The sequence below is a fragment of the Mustela nivalis genome, assembly GCF_964662115.1.
Source record: "Mustela nivalis genome assembly, chromosome: 17".
Lineage (NCBI taxonomy): Eukaryota > Metazoa > Chordata > Mammalia > Carnivora > Mustelidae > Mustela > Mustela nivalis.
In genome coordinates, this window is record NC_139036.1 from 31,325,971 (window position 1) to 31,347,801 (window position 21,831).

At 48.1% G+C, this 21,831-nt stretch overlaps 1 protein-coding gene across 13 annotated transcripts in view; it reads right to left on the minus strand.

Moving 5' to 3' along the window:
* The window catches only part of MSI2 (musashi RNA binding protein 2), a 386,889-nt gene that overhangs the window by 295,525 nt on the left and 69,533 nt on the right, over window positions 1-21,831 (minus strand). The gene's annotated exons all lie outside the window — the stretch shown is intronic.

Below are 21,831 nucleotides of genomic sequence, written 5' to 3' on the forward strand. Positions count from 1 at the left end.
GCAAATACAAAACCCCAAAGCGAAGACATTCAAAACCGAAAGCAGCTGCTAATCACCTGTTTTAATTTTTTTTTTCTTAAATTAGCTGCAATGAAGAATTTTCAAACTCTCAAGTACAATACACAGCTTAACATTTTCATACACCTGTAAAACCACTAAGTTAAATCCCATTACAAAAGACTCCAACTTATAAAGGAGCAGTTCAAATACAGTTCTTATCAAATACAAACAATGGAAAATGATTTAGGCAGAGAACATCAGTCACTGGAAATTAACATTTGAAAAAAATTTTTTTACATAAAAACCATCTGTGTATTGAGACGGTGCACTCCGCTAAACCACAGGCCTAATTAAGGAACTAGGAATCAAGGCATTACATAGTAATGAAGTAAGTTTTGCGTGTTTTCTTTCCTTTTTTTTTTGAGTCTTGCTGAAATCTTATCAATACAGAACGTGTTGTCCTTTCTTCTCGTAAATCTAAAATGATGTCTGTGTCAAATTGCTAAGCGTACTTGCGCACTTGCGGCTGACAGACAAAACACAACTTGTCTTAATCTGGGTGGTTCTCCCTGGCCAGCATCCCCACCCAAGGATAGCTGCTTAAAAGTCCAGCCCAGGAGTAAAAGTACCAAGAAGATAAAAACCAAGAAGAACGCCCACGGGGAAAGAAGTTGTGCCAAGAGCAGAGAGCTAGCACAGAGAGGTAACAAGGTCCAGAATTAAAATGTTACATCTCTCCCCCAGCCACATTCTCTCCTGAGCAAAGGATTAAAAAAGACCAATTAACAGTTATCATCCAAATGGCACTTTACATCTACAGTGCGCTTGGTGGCTATCTTAGCTGATACATATGGCAACTCAGTGACCTGAAGATAAGGAAATGAGGTCTCCAAGAGGTTACATGGCCCATCCAGGGTCCCCAAGCTAGTTAAGAAGAGACAGACCAGAGCCTGGAGCCTTGCCAGGCTCGGCCTGCCCCACTGCTTCTCAAAATAGCATCGCCAGAACAAGGGAGGGGACCTGGCCTGGCCCATGGAGCAAGAGAATCATGAGAGCTGAACAGTGGTAACCAAGAACCCGCACATGATCGTACTTTGCCCTGAGTCTATGCCTTGAGGGTAACAACATGGTACTGACGGGAGCTCTAGCATGACCCCTAACAGAAAGGCCCCAGAGAAAGGAAGAGAAAGACAGACCAAAGGGATGATGATTCCTGTATCACGGACGTGGGGTGTTTGTCTGCTCGGCACCCTTACCATTGGGAAAGCAGCCTTCCTTCACCCCATGCTGTTCTAATGGGACGGTCCATCAGAGACCAGTCTGTGACCTACACAAGGCCCACTGGGGAACTTCCCTGAAAGGGACAGGCAGATGCTGAAGGAAGGCAGTAATATTTCCACTGGAGCTGCCAAGCTAAGATGAGAATCCAGGGCTCTGACGGCCATCTTATCCAACTCATGGAAAACATTTATCTCCAGAAGGAGCGAAAGAGGCCAACCCACAGAGGGACGGAAGGGACAGAGATTGATGAGGGTCAGAGAGAGCCATGATGACATCATCTAAGTCCTCTGGAACCCACTATGATGAAGGCAGGAAAACTCCTGGACCCGAAAGTTCCATGGACCACAGATTCCCTCTTCTCCTCGGGATCACTGCCGTGGGTCATCCGTAACCCAAAGGACGCTGGGTCAGGTGCTGATCTGAGGGGTTTTTGTAATTGTAAGGTAATGATACATACACATAACACAAACATAACGTTTTCCAGACTATCTCCACTTTTGATGCCCCCTCTGTTGTGGCTCCATAAAACCACTTCCACTCTTGCCTTCTGGAAGCTCCTGTCAGCCTAGACGCTGGAGCACTCCTCTTCAACAGTTAATCATATGACATCATTCTCTGGCTCAGATCCTTCCCATGATGTCCCTTCACAATCTCCTTTTTATCGGCTTCAAGGTTCCTCTTATCAGAGCCTCTGCCTTCCTCTCCAAACTCCACTCTTATCTTTGCCACCATACTCAGACCCACACCTACCACACGGGACTTCCTGCCTGTGCCTCAAGGCTGCCCACCCAGAGCCTTGGTGGCTCCTTCCCCCTCTTAACTACAGTCTCAGTCACCTCACAGAGTCCCTTGAACACCTTTCAGGCATTACTTATATCCTCTTATCCCACTTCTTCAATCACTACTATGGAATCATAGTTACTGGCTTACGGTCTCTCCAATCAGAACGTCAGTTAGAATGTCAGCTCTCCGGGCGGTAACTTGAACCATCTTCTCCACTTCTGTATCTCCCTTCTCTTTCCCACAGCCTACCCTCTCTGGTGCTACTTACTGAGCCAAATAAACAAAATTCCAGTATCATGCCATCCACACATTTCCCAGGCACCCCAAAAAAGGCCAGCATGGAATCCTGGGCCATGCCATATCCTCGGGGTTTGTATCCCAAAATGAAGATCGTCAGAGTGTATGCTCCTGACCAGGGCTTGGCAAACTACAGCCTGTGAGCCCAGCTGTCTACTTTTATACAATCTGTAAACCAAGAATGGTTTTTTTTTTGTTGTTGTTGTTGTTGTTTTTTAACAGAGGAACAGTGTGATTGATTGGACGCTAGAAAAAAAATAACTTAGAACTCCAATTCTGCAAACTGTTATCCACCACCCCCAAAATAATAATACCCATTCTTCTCGCTTTAAAAATGGTATTACAAAAAACTGTACTGTTCCTATTATATTTTTTATTTCATCAATAAAAAAATCTGTATAAGTTTGTTTTCTCTTATTATATAAGTACTTATATAATAGCCTCAATATTGCTTCTTGACCCACAAAGCCTAAAATATTTACTGTCTGGCCCCTTTTACCAAAATAAAGTTTGCCAACCCCTGCTATAATTTTACTATTTATCAAGGCAAGAAAGATTTAACAGGTCAGTCCAACCCTGGCACTATTCAGAATGGACTAAGGAAACAAGACTGGGTCATAAATGGCTCTTGATGTCCTGGGACCCAGGAAAAAGTAATCAGATGAAGTCCTCTACAGAAAGCTCTTAAAATTCAAAGACACTCTGTATGAAATAGATATTCTGGTTCAGCAAAGACTCCTACAGAAGAAATGACCACGCCCCTTGCCCCGCCCTCCATCGCCACCCCCCTCCTAAATCAGTAAGAACCACGCTTCACCTAAGAGTCTCTGTGGGGCTTCTCTACGTGTTCCTAAATGAGGCTCCTAACATCAGTGCCTTGAGTCTGCCATAAGCCCTATGATCCTTGAGACAACCCCAAGAAAACCCAGCACTTCAGAACCACATTAAATCAACCAACATGCTTCCATCCAATGCGGAAGGCGCAGGGCTCCTGCTTTACCCCAAGGTTGGTCCAAGAATGATTTAAACAGGAATAGCAGTCAAAGGCTAAATCCATTCCCACCCCGGGGCAGCAAAAGACCGAGAATGGTCTGGGAAACACAGGCGTCAAGACTCTAGTTGAGTTCCCAGAATATGAAAGGAAAGAAATATGTCCCTCCCTGGAAGGGAGCACACTGACGGGGAGCTGTCTGGGGAAAGACGGGCCAGTGGGTTGTTGATATTCAAATCATCATTAAATGACTCAAATTTCCAGAAATAAAAGGCGTCACAGTGGGAAACACTCCATCTTGACTTTCCTTTCTGGCTTGGGCAGAATAAAGCCGCGGAGCAGAGAACCAATTAATTTTTAAGCATTTCTTTAAAATGACAAGAATCACTCTCACCCAGGACAGTCATTACTAATTTCCAACTTTTCCACACCCTGATCCTTAACACCGCCCTGTAAAATTGCTACGTGCCCGTGACCGCAAAGGAGGCATTGAGGAGCCCTTCCTGGCCAGAGCAAACTGCTTGCCTCAGGAACCCCATCCAAATTAATCCCTGTGGCAAGACACAAAAGAGGCTTCAAGACCTAAGACTTAGTCCAGGTACAGCCTTTGCAACACCTACTCAGGAAGGAACTGGCATTTATCCCATTGACCTTGGTCTCTCGTCCAGGGTCCCTCAACACCTCCTAACATTACAGACCCGTATGAGCCTAGACGAGCAATTACAGACACCCTGCTGTCCTGCATTCGCAAGGCCACCCAAACATGTTCCCGTTAGGGACAGGGCCTCCAGCCACTATCACCGGGAGCCCCTCTGCCTCTGCCTCCCTTCTCTTTCCCATCGTCTTACAGACCTATTTTCTCTGCTATTTCCTCCCCAAAACATGGGGAGAAAATTTAGAGTCCTCTATTCAGGCTTCTACATTCCAGAAATCCAAAGAACCAACTGGAAGGGCAGCCACAGATTTTTTTTTTAGTTTGGACACATACCAAAACGGCCCTAGGTCCCAAAAGAGAGACGGTGGCCCAAGACTCACCCACACACTGATGAACCTCAAAGGACAGCCCATTTCAAGAAGACACTGGCCAGGTCTGTGACTTAACATCCAGATTCCTTCATCCAACGAATACTCGCTGAGCGCCTGTGTGCTGGCATCATGCCGGGGACTCGACAGCAACCAAAACACCAAACACCTGCCTTCCTAGGACTTACATTCAGATGCCTCCACACCACGCGGATTGGAAAGAACAAGGGAAGACGGCCCACGTCCCACCTGTCCCTTGGTGTTTGTTCTCACAGCAGATCTCATTCATTTACTGACTCATCATTCCCTCAACCAGTGTATGTTGAATGCAAACCTTGGGTCAGGCCCTAAGTCAGGTCAGGGGAGCCCCAAAACCTACAGGCAGCGGGGGCTTCAGAGCAGCAATGTCTGAAGTCCGAAGGGGGAATCGGTCTTGAAGCTCTATGAGCACTCAGTTTCTGCTTTGATGGTGTCCTTAGCAGCGGCGGCGGGGAGACACTGGGGGAGACTGGGGAAGACAGCAAAGCCCCCCTAATGGGCGCTGGCAATATGGAAATGAGGCCGATGGGGCTGATGCCCTTTCTGAGCTACTCCCACAGACAACCTCAGGGTGTGCTAGTGATTCTGTACCTGACCCCCGGGAACCATTATCTGCTCTTTTCCTCTCTGCTTGGCGCCTGCCAAGACTGATCTCTATGGGATGGGTCTCCCCTGGGCCCCCTTGCTCTCTGGCTTCTGCTTGGGTCTGGCCAACAGCAGACACTGTCAGGAGAAGGTGAGGAAGAGGAAAAAGCAGGGTATCCCATCCCTGCCTGCTGGGTCACCTTCCCCTTTCTCCTCCTCTGCCACGGCTCCTGTCAGGAGTCTCTTCCCACAGCTTCATTCCAGTAACTGCACCCCTGTCTTGCCCCTTTAGACAGAGGGGTAGAAACTGCCGGCGCTGCTGACAGTCCCTGGGTGCCTCATCATTCCTCGTTGAACCTTTCACTCCGTCTGTACCTCTGTAAATAGTCTTGCCACTCAATCTTTTCGGTTACCCCCTTCCATGAAGCACCTGTTGACGCTACAAGTGCGTGAACAAAAAAGTCTCCAGAATGTTGTGGGTATTGGCAAGGAAACCCACCGCCCTCCAGACACAAGAGGAGAAGGGAGGGAGGTTGAGAGAAGCTCATAGACAAGGGGACGCTTCAGCCAAGTAAGCAAGATGGAGGCAAGAGCATTCTAGGCCAAGGAGCCCCATCAACAAGGGCACAGAAGCATCACACACAAGAGGGACGAGGGGACTTGCAGCAGCTCCTGGTAGACAGGGCGTGAGGAAGCCAGGCAGTGATGCTTGAGAGGAGGAGACCATGACGGCACGCCTTATTAGCAACGCTAAGGCAGCTGGACTTCATCCCGAAGCAACGGGCGGTCTCCCATGCCAATCACATGGTGATGCCATCCAATACCCCATGTGTTTCCAGACACATCCTCCCTTGGACAAACTGAAAACTGGCATTCGTTTAGGACAAATAAACATAATCCCTAAAACGGCTATTTCAGAGCACCGTGTCTGGAATCTGAGGCAAGAAAATTAAAAAAAATAAAAGCCATCAGACCATGAAATATGGCTCACTGTAATATCCTTCTATGAACACACATGCACACGCACACCCTTGGCACTGTTAACAACAGGCTTTGGAGCATTAACAACCTCAGGTGAAAACACACCAGTCATTAACAACAGATTTTGAGAAGATTACAACCTACATAACTATCATTGGAACACATAAGTTACTTAATATAAAGTGGTTCCATATGGTTCATTTATAATTCACGTGGCATCAGGCTGCAAGAATCCGTTCAGATGACAACCACTGGAGTCACCAGATAGGCTTTCAGTCCTCCAAAAAGGCAGTAAAGAAGAGCATATTGAAGAGAGTTTCAGGTACTACCGGATTCTAGAATATTCTTGGATTGGAACATGATTTTCTTGGCCTCCCTCTCTTCTTCTGGATTTTTAGATAAATTGATTTTATTTATTTATTTATTTATTTTTTTTGTAAATTGGCTTTAATTAGGCTTCAGGTAGAATAATTTTTTGAAGTCCATCTGTTTGGTAAGTTCCCTGCGACCAGCATTCTCACTCTCCTCGTGACTCCCAGACTCTGCAAGCAGCCAGGCGGGAACATAAGCACGCGTGTATACCGAACTGACTACTGTTGTTAAACTAATAAAAGGTAATCTTCTTGTCTCTTTAAGTATTTATGCCCCTGTCGCTGGTTACGTGGTACTTAAACACAAGCGTACACCATTCGTGCTTCCAAAGCAAGTTATTCCAACGCTTTGTTTTTCCTCTCCCGTCTTCTCTCTTCTTCCCCCGGCACACAGGATGGACTCGGAAGCGGCGAGCTTTCCCGTATTTCTTTAATCACTGTCAGGATGGCTCATAAATGTTAATTAAGAAGAAGATTTAAATGTTAACTCCCCAACTGTGCCAAATGGAGAACCTCTGAGCGTCTTATGTTCTTCCCGTGAGCTCTACCTCTCCGGGTCTGCTCCCCGGCCCCCTCCGACGGCCGCGTGCACACGCCCACCCACCAAGCACACATGCGTGTGCAGGGGCATGCACACATATCCTGACCCAGCTGCGTCAAGAGGCGGGCAGCAGTGGCCACCAGCGGGGAGAGGATGGCAGGACGGGGCGGAGGCGGGGAAAGCCAGCACTGGGAGGGGGTGCACTAGAGACAAGCACCCGGCCCCCCCACAGCTGAGGCCTCTCCACCCAGGACAGAGGAAAGTGTGGCCCAGCCAGGAACCCAGACGGAGGGCCAGCCTGTGTCTACTCTTACTTGAGAAACTTCAAGAAGGCTTCTCTGTACTCCCAGCAGCTCCTTACTCAGCCTGCTGGTCAGGACTCTAAGCCTCCCAACTGAAGACAATGGCTTTGGGTCCACAATTTGAGATAAAAGGCTTCACTGGGAGACCTAATGAGCCAGAGTCTGAACACTATCAGAGCCTTCCAAACAGAGGTGTAGTGGGAAATCGAGAAGACAGAATACCCCAGGACGGGGTATGGCTGGGGGAGAGGGGGACACCAACTTAAGAACGTTACCACTCCTCAGCAGGTCACTTTTGCTGGATACGAAAGCAACCAGAATGCTAAGCCGTGGCCTGAAGTCTGATCCGGTTCAGGAGTCCGTCACCCCCTGCCCGTCTCCCCAGAGCCGCCATCCCAGTCCCCCCTTGGCCAACAGCCCTCACACCGGGTGGCACAGCCATTGTGAGGGATATCCAAATAGGACAGAAAGGGCCAGACGTGCGCAACCCCAGGGAACTGTGCCACATCCTGCATATGACCCAGGAGCTCCGGGAAGGCAGAAACCAAGCGCATTCATCTCACCCAGCGCTGGCCCAGGGCCTGGCAGAGGGCACGGCCTATGAATGCGGCTTCAGTGAAGAAAGAAAGGAAGGAAGGAAGGAAAAAAGGAAACACCAGACATATGGAACCCCGAAGTCCTAAAAAAAACTGAAGGATCACTGAGACAACGTGAGGAGGACAAACTGGGAACATCTGTCCCAGCTAATTCCATAGAAGCAGGCAACGTGGGGAACCTAGACACAGACTTACTGTCAAGAGACCCAGGGACAAAATCCACTTCTCTGCTCACCTCACACTGGGGGCTATGGGGTGCTCTGGGTAGAAATCCTGGAAGATGACCTCTCTGAACTCCCATTTACTCTCATGGAGACAGAACCACCCCCCACAAAAGAGCCACGGGGTACAACCCACAAGATGCTAAGAGGGACGATGGGGACAGAAGACCGGGCATCTCCACTACAGCAACACCCACACAGATGGGCGTGCGCACAGGGGACAGCTCTGGTAAGCAAGGAGAGCATGGAGAAGACGGTGCGTGAACACTTGCTCTTCCTTCCCTTAGCATTGGAAAAGTGCTATGATAATGCTGCATCCATTATTATACGAATGGTTAAGATCGTTTTTAAAGAGCTATTCTGGAATAAAAGCCTCACGCTTCAAATCTAGATAACATGGCACAATGTGGCGTGCTCCATTAATTCCCACTTCCTTTCTAGAATGCAAGTGCAGAACACGTCCCCTCACTATTATCTATGGCACCATAAGAACAAGTAGGAAGGGCCAGGACTGTCACGACTCATTTTCAGGAACAACGGTGAAGAGAAGTATTGATGACTGGCTGGCTTAATTAAGAAATCTGCTACTGTAAAATGCTGGCAAATTCTCTTGTGGGGCTCCCTGACAAAATCAGGAGCAAAACTGGTATATATCTGACGAGGCTACAACATAGGACCCAGAATCTTTGTAAGGCACTATAGTGAAGATAACCAGAGTAAATTTATGAGACTGATGAGCTACCTACTGCGCTAACGAGACACCCTCTAACTGGAGTAAATTTAAAATGCACGCATGCACACACACACACCCCTATATTCTGTTCAGATTTTATTATAAATGGGACACTGGGCAAAATGTTCAATTAATGGCTTCAACAACAAAAAAAGAAGGAATACGTTGTTGTTGTTGTTGTTGTTTAAGATTTTATTTATTTATTTGACAGAGAGAGATCACAAGTAGGCAGAGAGGCAGGCAGAGAGAGAGGAAGGGAAGCAGGCTCCCTGCTGAGCAGAGAGCCTGATGGGGGACTCCATCCCAGGACCCTGAGATCATGACCTGAGCTAAAGGCAGCGGCTTAACCCACTGAGCTACCCAGGAATACCTTGTTTTAACGGCATTCAACTCATTCATCTTGGACTCTGGTCATTCCTGTTTTCATTTTATGCCCTTTAAGACACAGCTCTTTCTCACATCCCAACAGACCCAGCCACGCTTTCTCACACATATGAGATCAGTGGGTCAAATCAATGAACTCAACGGGTCTGCATCTTCATTAAGAAAAAATTAGTACCAAAAAATGTTTATTATTAGCTGTGCGTTTTGAGTCTTGCTAAGAATAAACATTAGAAGGGGTTACGTCTCTTCTAAGTTTTTAAACTTCAGAAGGTTGTGGTTTTTATGCAACTCTCAGCAGATACAAGCAGATAGTGGTTTCTCGTTTGTGACAGTGACACCAAGTCTTCTTACAAAATGTCCTCTGGCCAAAAGTAAACCAATACAAAGCAAAGGATGAAGTAAGTAATAATACATGTAGCATGAGGATATGGTAAAAATCACAGAGGTGATAACATCTGAGGAACACAGACCTAACATTTTGCATCTCTCATAGTGCCCTTCCTCTTTCTCCTCCATCCACCACCTAATCTGTCTCGAAAAATAAGATGCATCTGTCACAACCAAAGAGAACCTGGGAACCAGGCTACTGAATGTCATGTGCTGTCCTGGATGGGGTCTTGGAACAGAAAAAGGAAATCGGAGTACAGCATGGACTTTAGTTAATCATTAAAAATAATAAGATGCCTTAGGGGCACCTGGATGGCTTAGTCAGTTGAGCATCAGCCTTCAGCCCAGGTCATGATCCCAAGGTCCCAGGATTGAGCCCTACATTGGGCTCCCTGCTCAACGGGGAGCCTGCTTTTTCCTCTGCCTGCAGCTCCCCCTGCTTATACACTCTTTCTCTCTCTTTCTGTGTCAAATAAATAAATAAAATCTTTTTTAAAAAATCATTAATTTTTAAACAAAAATAATAAAGATGTCTAAAAGAACATATACTTCGCTAACTCTTGCACAAGAAAAAAAGGGGATGTAAACCATTCAAGTATCTGTTTATCTTTACAAAATAAATGCAAGAAAGACAGGGTAACCCCCTGGTACCTCTCAGAGGTAGTAAGATGGGGCAGGATGGAGAGGATATGGGAGTAGCAGGTCTCTAAGTAAACTTCTAAGTATATGTAAATATATGCTAATATCCCGTGTAATAAACAAAATTCAGTTAACAAAGATGGAAAGAGGAAAAAAATCATTTTACAAAAAACAACACTATTGGGGCGCCTGGGTAGCTCAATGAGTTAAGCCTCTGCCTTCGGCTCAGGTCATGATCTCAGGGTCCTGGGATGGAGCCCTGCATCGGGCTCCCTACTCAGCAGGGAGCCTGCTTCCTCTTCTCTCTCTGCCTGTTTCTCTGCCTATTTGTGATCTCTCTGTCAAATAAATAAATAATCTTTAAAAAAACAAACAAACAAACAAACATTAACAGCCCTGAAAGGGAGGCAGCTGGGTGGGACAGCTACTCGAAGTATCTTAGGGACACAGGATCGGACTGCATACTCTCAGCTTTTAGCTGGGGTGGGCCAGGGAGGGAGATGGGAGCAAATGGATAACAAATCCTGAACTCTACTTAGTAGAATTTGAATTTTTGTATAAGTACTGGAATGGGTAGGCAATTCTGACTCTCCTGGAGATGTATTTTAGGAATGCGCGAAGCAGTCACTGGGCCGATGTTGTGAGCCAGCGTTCTCACAGAGAAAGAAGGGCACGGGAATATGGAATGGGGGAGTGAAGGAAGAAACCAACCCGGAGGGACTGGAAACGGAGGTATGGCAGGAACTCAAGATTTCTAAAACACGTATGGGTGTGGTGCAAGTTCACGTCCCTATGTACGTGTGCATGCGTGTGTCAGGATGTCCACCCTCCCGTTTCCTCCATCTCCCCACAGACATGACCTGTCAGCAAAGACACTCCAGTAGCAATAAAATAGCTCGCACTCTGCCCGTGCTCTCTAAATCCAGTCCCCAGTCAAAGAAACCATCTTTTTGGAGAAATGACTAACTCCAGGGCTGGGGCACAGTGGACACAAGATAAGCCTGAACATCTTGTTATGCCAGAAAGTCATGTTCCCAAAAATGTTTGTGGGGCATGTTCTACGGAAGCAGATGAAAGGCTCTCCCACTGGCCAAATCTGAGACAACTTTAACACCAAAATAATTAAGCATGGTAATGAATTACAAGCTACTGAAAAAAGCAGGACTCCTTGAGCCCCTACCTATGCAAGCAGATCAACACAGGAACGGAAGAGAAGGAAGGGCTCTTGCTTCCGGTAGAATGCCAAGGGCCACCTGGTAAACACGGATGGGGTGTAGGAGTTGAAAATCATTTGGCAACCATCATAGTAAAGACCAGCTCAGGCAAAAATCATCAGTGAACGCTACTAAGTGGAAATTCTAATGGGTCTCCCCATGGGCTGCATATTAGGGAAAACATAATAACGATATAGGGGAGAAAAACAAAAACAACAGCTGGACAAGACGGATCAAAATTAACACTATTACAGAGGGGGAGATGGACATCAGTGCCTGCAGATGTGATCCCCTGGGGAGGATGTAAAAACATTTGTGTAGCATCCTGGCCAGGAACGCATAACTTGAATCTAATCATGAAGAAGTATTAGGCAGGAATGTTCTCCTGGACAAAATGGGATTACAGTTGACCCTTGAACAACGTGGGAGTTAGGAGCACTGAACCCACGTGAAGTCGAAATTCCACATACAACTTCTGACTCCCCCCAAAACTGAACTATTAATGACCTACCGTTGACCCGAAGCCTTAACTTGTAATGCCAGCAGTGGACTAACAGAACTTTTGAACATTGTATGTATCATAGGCCGTACTCCTTACAATCAAGGAAGCTAATGAGAAGAAAATATTAATAAAATCCTGAGGGAGAGAACATACATTAACCATACTGTACTATACCTATCGAAAAAAGCCCAGGTGTTAGTGGGTCCATGCAGTTCGAATCTGCATCATTCAAGGGCCAACTTGTATATTCTTTACAGATGTCATAAAAGACCAGGAAAGTCTGTGGAAATATTCCAGATTACAGCAGACTGAAGACACGTTTGTTTATTTATTTATTTATTTATTTATTTTTAAAGATTTTATTTATTTATTGGACAGACAGAGATCACAAGTAGGTAGAGAGGTAGGCAGAGAGAGGAGAAAGCAGGCTCCCTGCAGAGCAGGGATGTGGGGCTAGATCCCAGAACCCTGGGAACATGACCTGAGCCGAAGGCAGAGGCTTTAACCCACTGAGCCACCCAGGCACCCCTGAAGACATATTTAAAAACTAAATGGATACCTGGTCCCGAGGAACATCCCACACTTGAGGGAAAAATAATTTTATAAGCAACAGATAGGGCCCGCCGATAAAACCGGAGTATGGACCGTAGATAGAGCACTCAGAGGGCACTGTAACCATGCTGAATTTCCTGAAATCTGTAATTGGACTAGAGCTGTGTAAGGGAATATCCCCATTCTGAGGAACACTGACTTATCTAGGAGTGAAGGCTCATGATATATACATTTTTCCCAAAGGATTCAGGGCAGGAAATTGTCTATATAGAGATAAGAGGGCACTAAAAGGGCACCCGGGTGGCTCAGTCGGTTAGGCATCTGCCTATGGCCCAGGTCATGATCCCAGAGTCCTGGGATCTAGCCCCATGTCAGGCTCCCTGCTCGGTGGGGAGTCTGCTTCTGCCTGTCAACTCCCCCTGCTTGCACATTCTCTCTCTGGGACAAATAAATAAAATCTTAAAAAAAAAAAAAAAAAAAAAGCACCTAACAGAGCATGGGGGCAAGGGGGTATAGGCAGATTGCTAACAAAGGTTTGAGTGGAGGACATATGCGTGTTCTTCCTACTTACTCTTTAATTTTTTTTTTAAGATTTTATTTGTTTATTTGACACAGAGAGAGAAATCACAAGTCGGCAAAAGGCAGAAAGGCAGGCAGAGAAAGCAGGGTGGTGGGGGGGAGCAGGCTCCCCACTGAGCAGAGAGCCCCATGCAGGGCTCGATCCCAGGACCTTGGGATCATGACCTGAGCAGAAGGCAGAGGCTTAACCCACTGAGCCACCCATGGATCCCTAATTTTTTTTTAAAGTTATTTCCTAATAAAAAGTGAGGGGAGAGGAGAAGAAGAAAGAGGGGGGAGGGAGAAGGGAGGGGGAAAGGCAGAAAGTGGGGAGGAGGAAAGGAAGGGAGGGATCCAGGAGCTAAGCCCAGGACTAGGACTATCTACTGGCTTAACATCCTACCTACCACTCCTCTTCATCCATTTCCTCACCTATAAAGTGGGGCAAGATGCCTTAACCCTTACTACCTCACAGGCTTTGCAGAAAGAGAAAATAATGAGCACACAAAGACAGAATTTATTTTAATCCTTTTTTCTGAGGGACAGCATTACGACCCGTATCCTTCTTATTTGGCATCAGATTTTGCAAGATTCAATACGGAACTTTTGCAAATTCGGGTGACTTCAGAAGAGGAATTCAAGGTCACAGAACACTTTCATGGGTATTATTAAATAAATATATGCCTAACCACAACCCCCAAAGAAATCAACGTATCCTAGGATTGTTTCGAAAAATGCACAGGTGCCTCTCTGAGTGTGTGCATGTGTGCACATGTGCGTAAGTAAGAATTAATGGGGGCAAAAGACTGGGAAGCACGGTAAAATTTAAAACAGTTGTTTAGAATGATTATAGGAGTATAGCTCGTTCTCCCCTGCTATTCTTCCAAGTTTATACAGCATTATTTATTTCGCTTTTTTAATTTTTAAAGATATTTCTGTGGCCACTGAAACATGACCGACTGTCTTCAAAAACGCACCCACTTTCACATAATTATAGGGTACCACCAACGCTGGTGAACTTCAGGGAGAGAGAGGACAAAGCTATTTCTGCCTATGAAATGAAGAATGGGAAATCTGGAGCTTTTCACCTGATTCACTGCCAATTTCCTAGTCCAGACTTGGATCTTCTCCCTCTGACCAAGGGAAAAAGTCAGCTTCCAACTCACACCCTCACTAAAATCCTGCAAATCTACCAATGGACATTTCTTTGCTAGAAGTCAAGCATCCGCCAAGGAAGCCTCCACTGAACTCGGCCCCACAGAAGCCCCCTGGACGATACCCAGAGGACAGAGGCCCAACCCAAAGGTCTGGAGGAAGATCAGAAGCTCAGCGGAGGCATCCCATTCAGAAGGTCAACGGGGTTTCAACGGCACCGCCCTCTTACCGACCAACTCTCCTGCTGATGCAGGGATGGGATGTCCATGTCGCGCAACGAGGTGTTTTGCCAACATCCCTCAGATCCACATCAAATATAATTTTCAAACCAATTAGCTCAAAAAGCCTCACAACCAAAGCAGTATCTCCCACATCCTCATTATGGGGCCGTCCTATTCAATTCCTAATGAGAGGAAAGACAAAGGCAATAGATGTGATAGGGTCTACTTCAAAAATTCTTTTTCTTTTAGAAAACAGATCCTCTTTTGTTCTGGTTAAACACCAATTACTCTGCTCTCTCTAACATGCAAATCAGCCGAAAATAGGGCAATATGGAGCTCACTCTGGTTCCACCGGCAAGTCAGAATGAAGCAAGGAAGCGACAGAGAGGGGACCAGGAGGGACAGGGCAAGAAGAGAGGGGAGCAGGAGGACAGAAAGGGGAAGGAGAAAAGAGGAGGGACTCGGGCCAATCCCTGGGGGTCTTCCATTCCAAGTACTTTGTGCTCAGATAAAGCTCTCTTCAAAGGGCCTTCCTGTGTTTTCTGTGGCGGTGCCCACAAGCGGTGATGTTGCCATTATCCAGGAAAAGCAGCATCGCATTAACGTCCCAACACAGGAAAGGAAAAGCAAACGTGGCCAGCAAGGTAACTTACCCGCAGCGCCCACTGGCTACAGGCACTTGCCGGTGAACCAGGGGAAGAGGAGGGAAAAGGACCAAAGGACAGCCGGCGTCCTGGCCTCAGAGGGGGCCGGTGTCCGGACAGCTGAGGGCGTGAGGACCAAGCCAGGAAGGAACTCCGTCTTGACTCCGTCTCCCGCTCAGGCACAGCTGGGGCCTGGCTTCGACTTGTGTTCCTTCCCTCTAGTGAAGCTGAATTAATTTCAATCTTCCAAAACCACGGAGTTTTTAACTTTTCTTAATGCAGGCACATGAAAGGGTGTAACCTGAGTTCCCGACAGGTCCAAAGAAAGCCTTAGGCAGGGCTGCTCATGCCTTCCCCTGCACAGTCTCTGGGGGACTTAAGGAGATGCAGACCCTGAAGCCTGCGTCTGGGGCGGGGCGGGGAGGGGGCAGTGCTCGGAGCAGGCTCCCAGGTGAGGCTGGCACCCCACCGAGCCAACGGTCCCCTTCCCAGCTTCTTCTCCCTGGTTTAACTGTCCTCCCAGACTCTGTCCAGACTTGACTCCCTTCCCTGGCCCACCCCAGCCCCGGTTCTGAATGGGGAGTGCGCCATCCCTGCCCTCCCACAACGTCTGTGTTCTAGGAAGAACAACAAAGAGGGCCAGGGAAAAGTCAAACCATCTTCCCATACCAGGTCTCGAACAGTTCCAGCCCCATGCCCCACCAGCAGCACCTGAACTTCTCTATAATGTACCACAAAATGGGATCTTTAGAGAGCAAGGCAGATCTGGCTGCAGAGGCCAGCCTATTCCTCCTGAGGCTCCCTCCTGGCACCATGGCAGCGAGAACTATGGGGACTGGGGGGGAAGCAGCCCAAAATGATAACAGTGACTGAAGACCAGCCTCCGTGCTGAAGAGAGCATAGGACACCCTAGAAATCCTGGGAGATGGGCATGCACTCCATCTCCAGGGAAGGATCTCTCCTGGGAGGGAAAATGGCTGTAGGGGAGCCAGGTTCGAAAGCCACAGTCTACCCCTCTCCAACCCGGAGCGGAATCCACGACAGCACAGGCAGTGCATGCTGGCCTGGAACCCCGAAGGAGGGAAGGAGGGAGCATACCAGATGCCCCCAACCCACCCGCCCCTCAGCCAGAAGAGGAAGACCTGCCCGAGTAGAGGCAGACACGGAGGGCTAGTCACAGGAGACCAGAAATGGCATTTATGTTTCTACGTGTCCACGTAACATGAAACACTTGGAAAACCGGTTGGCGTTGAAGACACTCCTGATCAATCCACGAGACGATGACCCAAATACGCCACCCCAGAGCAAAGCCACCTGGCCACAGGAGTGGCTGTGCCCACCCGCCTTTCCCAGGAGCGCACGGGCAATAGACAGTTCTAAGGAATACCCTCTCATCGGCATTTATGCCATGTGTCTCTTTGATACAGAAAATACAGATATTTGCATCGTTTTTTTTTCCTTTTTTTTTAAATTTATTTATTTAACAGAGAACGAGAGAGAGAGAGAGAGAGAGATATCACAAGTAGGCAGAAAGGCAGGCAGAGAGAGAGGAGAAAGCAGGCTCTCCACTGAGCAGAGAGCCGGATGTGGGGCTCCATCCCAGGACCCTGGGACCATGGCCTGAGCTGAAGGCAGAGGCTTTAACCTCCTGAGCCACCCAGGCGCCCCTGCATCGTTTATTTTAACATGCGTAATTTTCTCTGAAAGCCACAAAGAGAAAAAAAGTCTGATCCCCGGCACCACACCCCCCCCCCCACCCCGGCCCAGGCATTCCCCCCTTCTCCTTTACAAGACTCAAAACTTAGGGCTGGCACTCCTGAGAAGCCAAATTGATCCAGAAAGGGTCTTTAAAGAATTAAAAGAATAAAGGACTCTCCTTGCAAAGGCGACATGGAAGACAAAGGCAGACGCATCTCACCCCCCCCACCCCCCCCAACCCCATCGCCGGACTCCTAGAGGTGTGGCAGGGGGTCGGAGGGAGGCAGGAAGTCGCCATGTTAACTGTTCATCCCACATTATCTGCCTTTGTGGTAGAACGCAATGGTGCAATGGTTCAAGGCTAAACGTAGGCTTGAACAAAAAGCCCTACTGGAGGCCGAAATGAGGAAAAGAAGTTTCCTGGCCGCTAGGAGGGAGAGGCCCGCAGGCTGGGGTGGCTACCCTGGGTCAGGCAATGACCCACCCCATCCCCACCCATCCGAGGAACCACGAGAGCTCAGGACAACTGCCCACGATCCCACCTTCCTCCCAGCTCGGTCCCACCATCCTCCTCGAGTCTGTACTCTAAACCTACTTTGCTGTGTATTTCCACGGCCTCTGCTCGGGCCGGTCGCCTTTTTCTCTGGACATTTCCCTTTCCTCCGTCACCCATCCAGCACTCATTGGTTGAGCACCTATTCTATGGAGAACAGCGTTCTAGACATTGAGAATGCACCGCATTCAACACAGGCAGGGGGTTCCCTCCCAGCAAACCTATCTTCACCGTAGAGAGGGACAAAAGGATCAAAACAAACAAAAGTGGCCCCAGAGGTTCCACGCGTGAGTCCACGAATGCCGACATGTGCTCCTCCATCAGCCACCGGGAGCCCATGCAGGCTCTAATTTCCACGTCCTCTCTCATAACTCCAGACCCATCTATCTATGCCTAACCCCTGCCACTGTCCCTTCTAGGGAGGCCCCAGCACACTATACAGGTGATGAAGTTACAGGATGATCCTTGTTGTGGGAAAGAGCCCCACGCAAATGCCAGCTGGGGGCCCTACAGTTCTGCCAGGAAAGGGCTCTCTCTCTGGCTCCCTCCCCGGTTCCCACCAGGGGCACGTCCAGAAAGATGATTCTCCCATTTATCTATCTGACTAGAAAAAGTGTTGGGGAGGCTGGGTGGCTCAGTTGGTTAAGCATCTGCCTTTGGCTTAGGTCATGGTCCCACGGTCCTGGGATCGAGTCCCACATCGGGCTCCCTGCTCAGCAGGGACCCTGCTTCCTCCCTCCCTCTGCTGCTCCCCCTGCTTGTGCGTGCATGTGCTCGCTCTCTCTCTCTCTGTCAAATACATAAATAAAATCTAGAAAGGAAGGAAGAGAAAGGAAGCATGGATGGGTGCTGACCCCATATCAAACAAACCCCAAACCACAGTCAGGGTCAAGCTCAGCCTGGACACCTCTTGTAGCACCAGTCCCACATGGTGACTCCCTGCATCTGCCCTAAGCTCCCCTCTATTGTCAAAACCTAGCACTACCTGCTCACCTAGAGACGTCATCGAATCTAACAAGCTATTTCCCCGACCACCCCTCCGTAACTTAAACATAACCCCCTGTAATGAGTCTTCTGAAAACCATACCTAAAACAAACATTCCAAAGCCTTGACTCCAAAGGCGTGGGTGCGAGACATCCAGGAGACTGGCATGGAAGAAAGGGAACCAGGGTCTTTAACAAAAGTAATGCAACTTGTACTTTATGAACGACTGGTACAGGCAATAGCTCATTAACTCCGCACACAGCGAGGTATATAATATTATCTGTGTGTGACAAGTAAGAAAACTCAGAATTCAGCCCTTATTTATTAAATAAGGAGGTTCAGAACTAAAATAATTTGTCCAAGTGGCAAAACTGGGACTCAGGTCCAGGGGCTCCAACTTCCAAGCTGCATCATTCTTCTCCTCTATCCTGTGCCATACCGTGTGGTAGGAACTTAAATCCATACACCACTTTGTCTTTGGCAGTAAGGTGTAGTCAAAATATACCTGTCTTTTTCACTGAGATGATGCAGTGATATGCCACAATTAAAATGGTGGTTTTACAACCATCTGACATGTAAAAGTTATTATAAAGTGATCTTAAATGAGAAAAGCTGTGCGCGTGCACGCGCGCACACACACACACACACACACCACGTGGTTTGATTCCTGGCTTTTTTCCAGTTCTGTTTTTAAATAGACATGTACACATAAAAATGATAAGACACCTAAACATTAAATTGTTGTTATCTCTAAGTAGCGGGATTATGAACTTCTTTTCTTTATGCTTCTCTATAATGCAGTACCTCTTCCATAAGGAGCAGATAGTCATTCTTTAATTTGGAAAAACACATTAATAACCGTTACTGCTGGAAAGACAGAAGAAGCCACAGTTTTGGCCCGGCAGCAGGCCAACCCATGATGTGAAGTTGGATCCCTCCCCACCGATCCAAGTCACTGCCCAGCGGAGGACGCAGCAGTGGTGCCAACACCAGCCACTTGGGGCCAAAGGGGTCCCCACCACGGAAGAGTCACCAGGGAGTCTCCCCACACCTGAGCACCGAGGCTAGCCGGCGACGTAGGGGCAAGTGCCTTCCCGGAGGACAGAACCCAGCTTCTGGGACACACCAGCCACAAAGTCTGGACACCGAGGAAAGAAAATGAAGACTGTGAGGCGGGGCCTGAAGACAAAATGGCCTTCAAAGACAATAAGATGATTTCTAAGCTGTGCCTCCTCTTAGCATGGGACCACACCAACGCCACCAAACAGCGCCAGCGAAACGTGACCCAAGAAGGGTTCCTGGTGTCAATCCTAGATCACAGCACTAGAAGATCATGAGCAACATGGCGGGGCCTCCGAAAAGAAAACAAGGTCCCTCTGAGCAAGGACGGTGTCCCAGGCTGATTAGCAGGCTTCTGTGTAGCCAATGTCCCTGATTCTGTTTGCTCCACTGGAAACCTAAGCTGAAAAGCTGAAGGGAGAAGACAATTTTTTTTTTTAAGATTTTATTTATTTATTTGACAGAGAGATCACAAGTAGACGAAGAGGCAGGCAGCGGGGTCGGGGGGAAGCAGGCTCCCCGCTGAGCAGAGAGCCCTACGTGGGGCTCGATCTCAGGACCCTGAGATCATGACCCGAGCCAAAGGCAAAGGCTCTAACCCACTAAGCCTCCCAGGCACCCCCAGAGAAGACAATTTTAAAAGCTGGAAGAAATGGCAGTAGTGAAGCTCCAGGAGAAGCCGGCTTCAGTGCTGTGAGGACTCTCAGGCCACCAGTCAAAAACGCTGTGCATGAACTTGGAAGCAGACCCTCCAGCCCAGGCAAGCCTCCAGACGACTGTAACCCTGAACCACTGTGGACCACAACCTTCCGAGTGACCCTGAGCTAGAACCACCCTGATGAACCCACTCCAGATTCCTGACCCTCAGGTGCTCTGGTGAGAGAATACACGTTTACTACTTTAAGATGCTAAATTCTGGGGTAATTTGTTACAAAGCAGTGTGTAACTAATTCAGGTTTTGGTTCCAGCACAGAAGAGCTCAAGAGACTCTTGGTTTCAGCTCAGGTCATGATCTCAGGATCGTGAGATCAAGCCCTGTGTCAGGCTCCATGCTCAGCATGGAGTCTGCTTAGGTTTCTCTCCCCTTCTCCCTCTGCCTCCCCACTCTCACAAAATAAATAAATAAATCTTTTTTAAAAGGGGGGCGCGCCTGGGTGGCTCAGTGGGTTAAGCCTCTGCCTTCAGCTCAGGTCATGATCTCAGGGTCCTGGGATCGAGTCCCGCATCAGGCTCTCTGCTCAGCAGGGAGCCTGCTCCCCTCCCCGCCGCCTGCCTCTCTGCCGGCTTGTGATCTCTGTCAAATAAATAAATAAAATCTTTTTTTAAAAAAATGCCACTGTATTAATTGCAAGATGCACCCAAAGTGGAAAGGTTTTCAATGCTGAGTTCCACCTCCACAGCTGTTCCCTCCAGTTCTTCCCCAGAATAGGCCTCGAGCTGCTCAGGCCTAAAACCTTGGCCTTACTCTAGATTATCCTTTTCCCACACTTGGCCACACCCTAGTCTTCAAAGAATCCCCTAGGTTCTACCTTCAGGATGTACCTGGAATTGAACTACTTCTCACCAGCTCCTCCCACCACCACCCTGTCCCTGGACAACTACAGGGGGCCTCGAAGCTGGCCTCCTTGCTTCCACCTTTGCTTCGCTGCAGTCCACGTGCCACACGGCAGCTGGAGGTCCTTCCAAGGTATGAGCCGTCTCTCATCAATCCTCTGCCCAGATCCTACTGGGGCTTCCCCCTTGTAAGCAGAATGAACACCCACGTCCTTAACCAGGGTTTTAGTAATCTGGTCTTCCTGTCTGCCCAAGCCCTGCTCCTTCCACGAGCCCCTAACCCAGGCCACACAGCCCCTCCTGCTGTTCGTCACACAAGCAAGCCTCTACCTCCAGGACTGTGCCCTCCCTGTGCCTTCCACCTGGAGCACTGTCCCCAGGGAGCACTCACAAAGGTTTCCACACAAACGACACCTCCCAATAAAGGTCCTACCTGGCGATCCTCCCTAAAACAACACTCTCCTACCCATCACAGTCTCTATGCCCTTACTCAGCTTTATTTCTTCATAACTGACATATGATATGCATTTCTCTTAATGTTCCATTGTCAAGATGTTGTGAAGTTTACTGCAACATCACCAGTGCTTAAACCAGCTCCTGGCACAGAGGACGTGCTCTTTATATACACCAACAGTCAGTGAACTTTTTCATACAGGGCCAGACCAGTAAATCCCTTACAACCTCTGCTGCAACTACCCAGCTCTGCCGCGGGAGCACGAAATCAGTTGCAGAGGACACATAAACAAATGAGTGTGGGCGGGTTCCAATAAAACTTTATTTAAGAAAACAAGTGGTAGGCCGCATGTGACCCTCAGGCTATACTGTGCCAACCCTGACATACCTCATTCATTCATTCAACATACATTTGCCATTCAAACACAACTGCGTTCCATCTTCAAGCTGGATAATAAGGGAAGGACAGATGGAAAACACCTCTTAGGGCTCTGGGCAGAATTCACAAAGAGTTCTCTTGCAGTGAAAT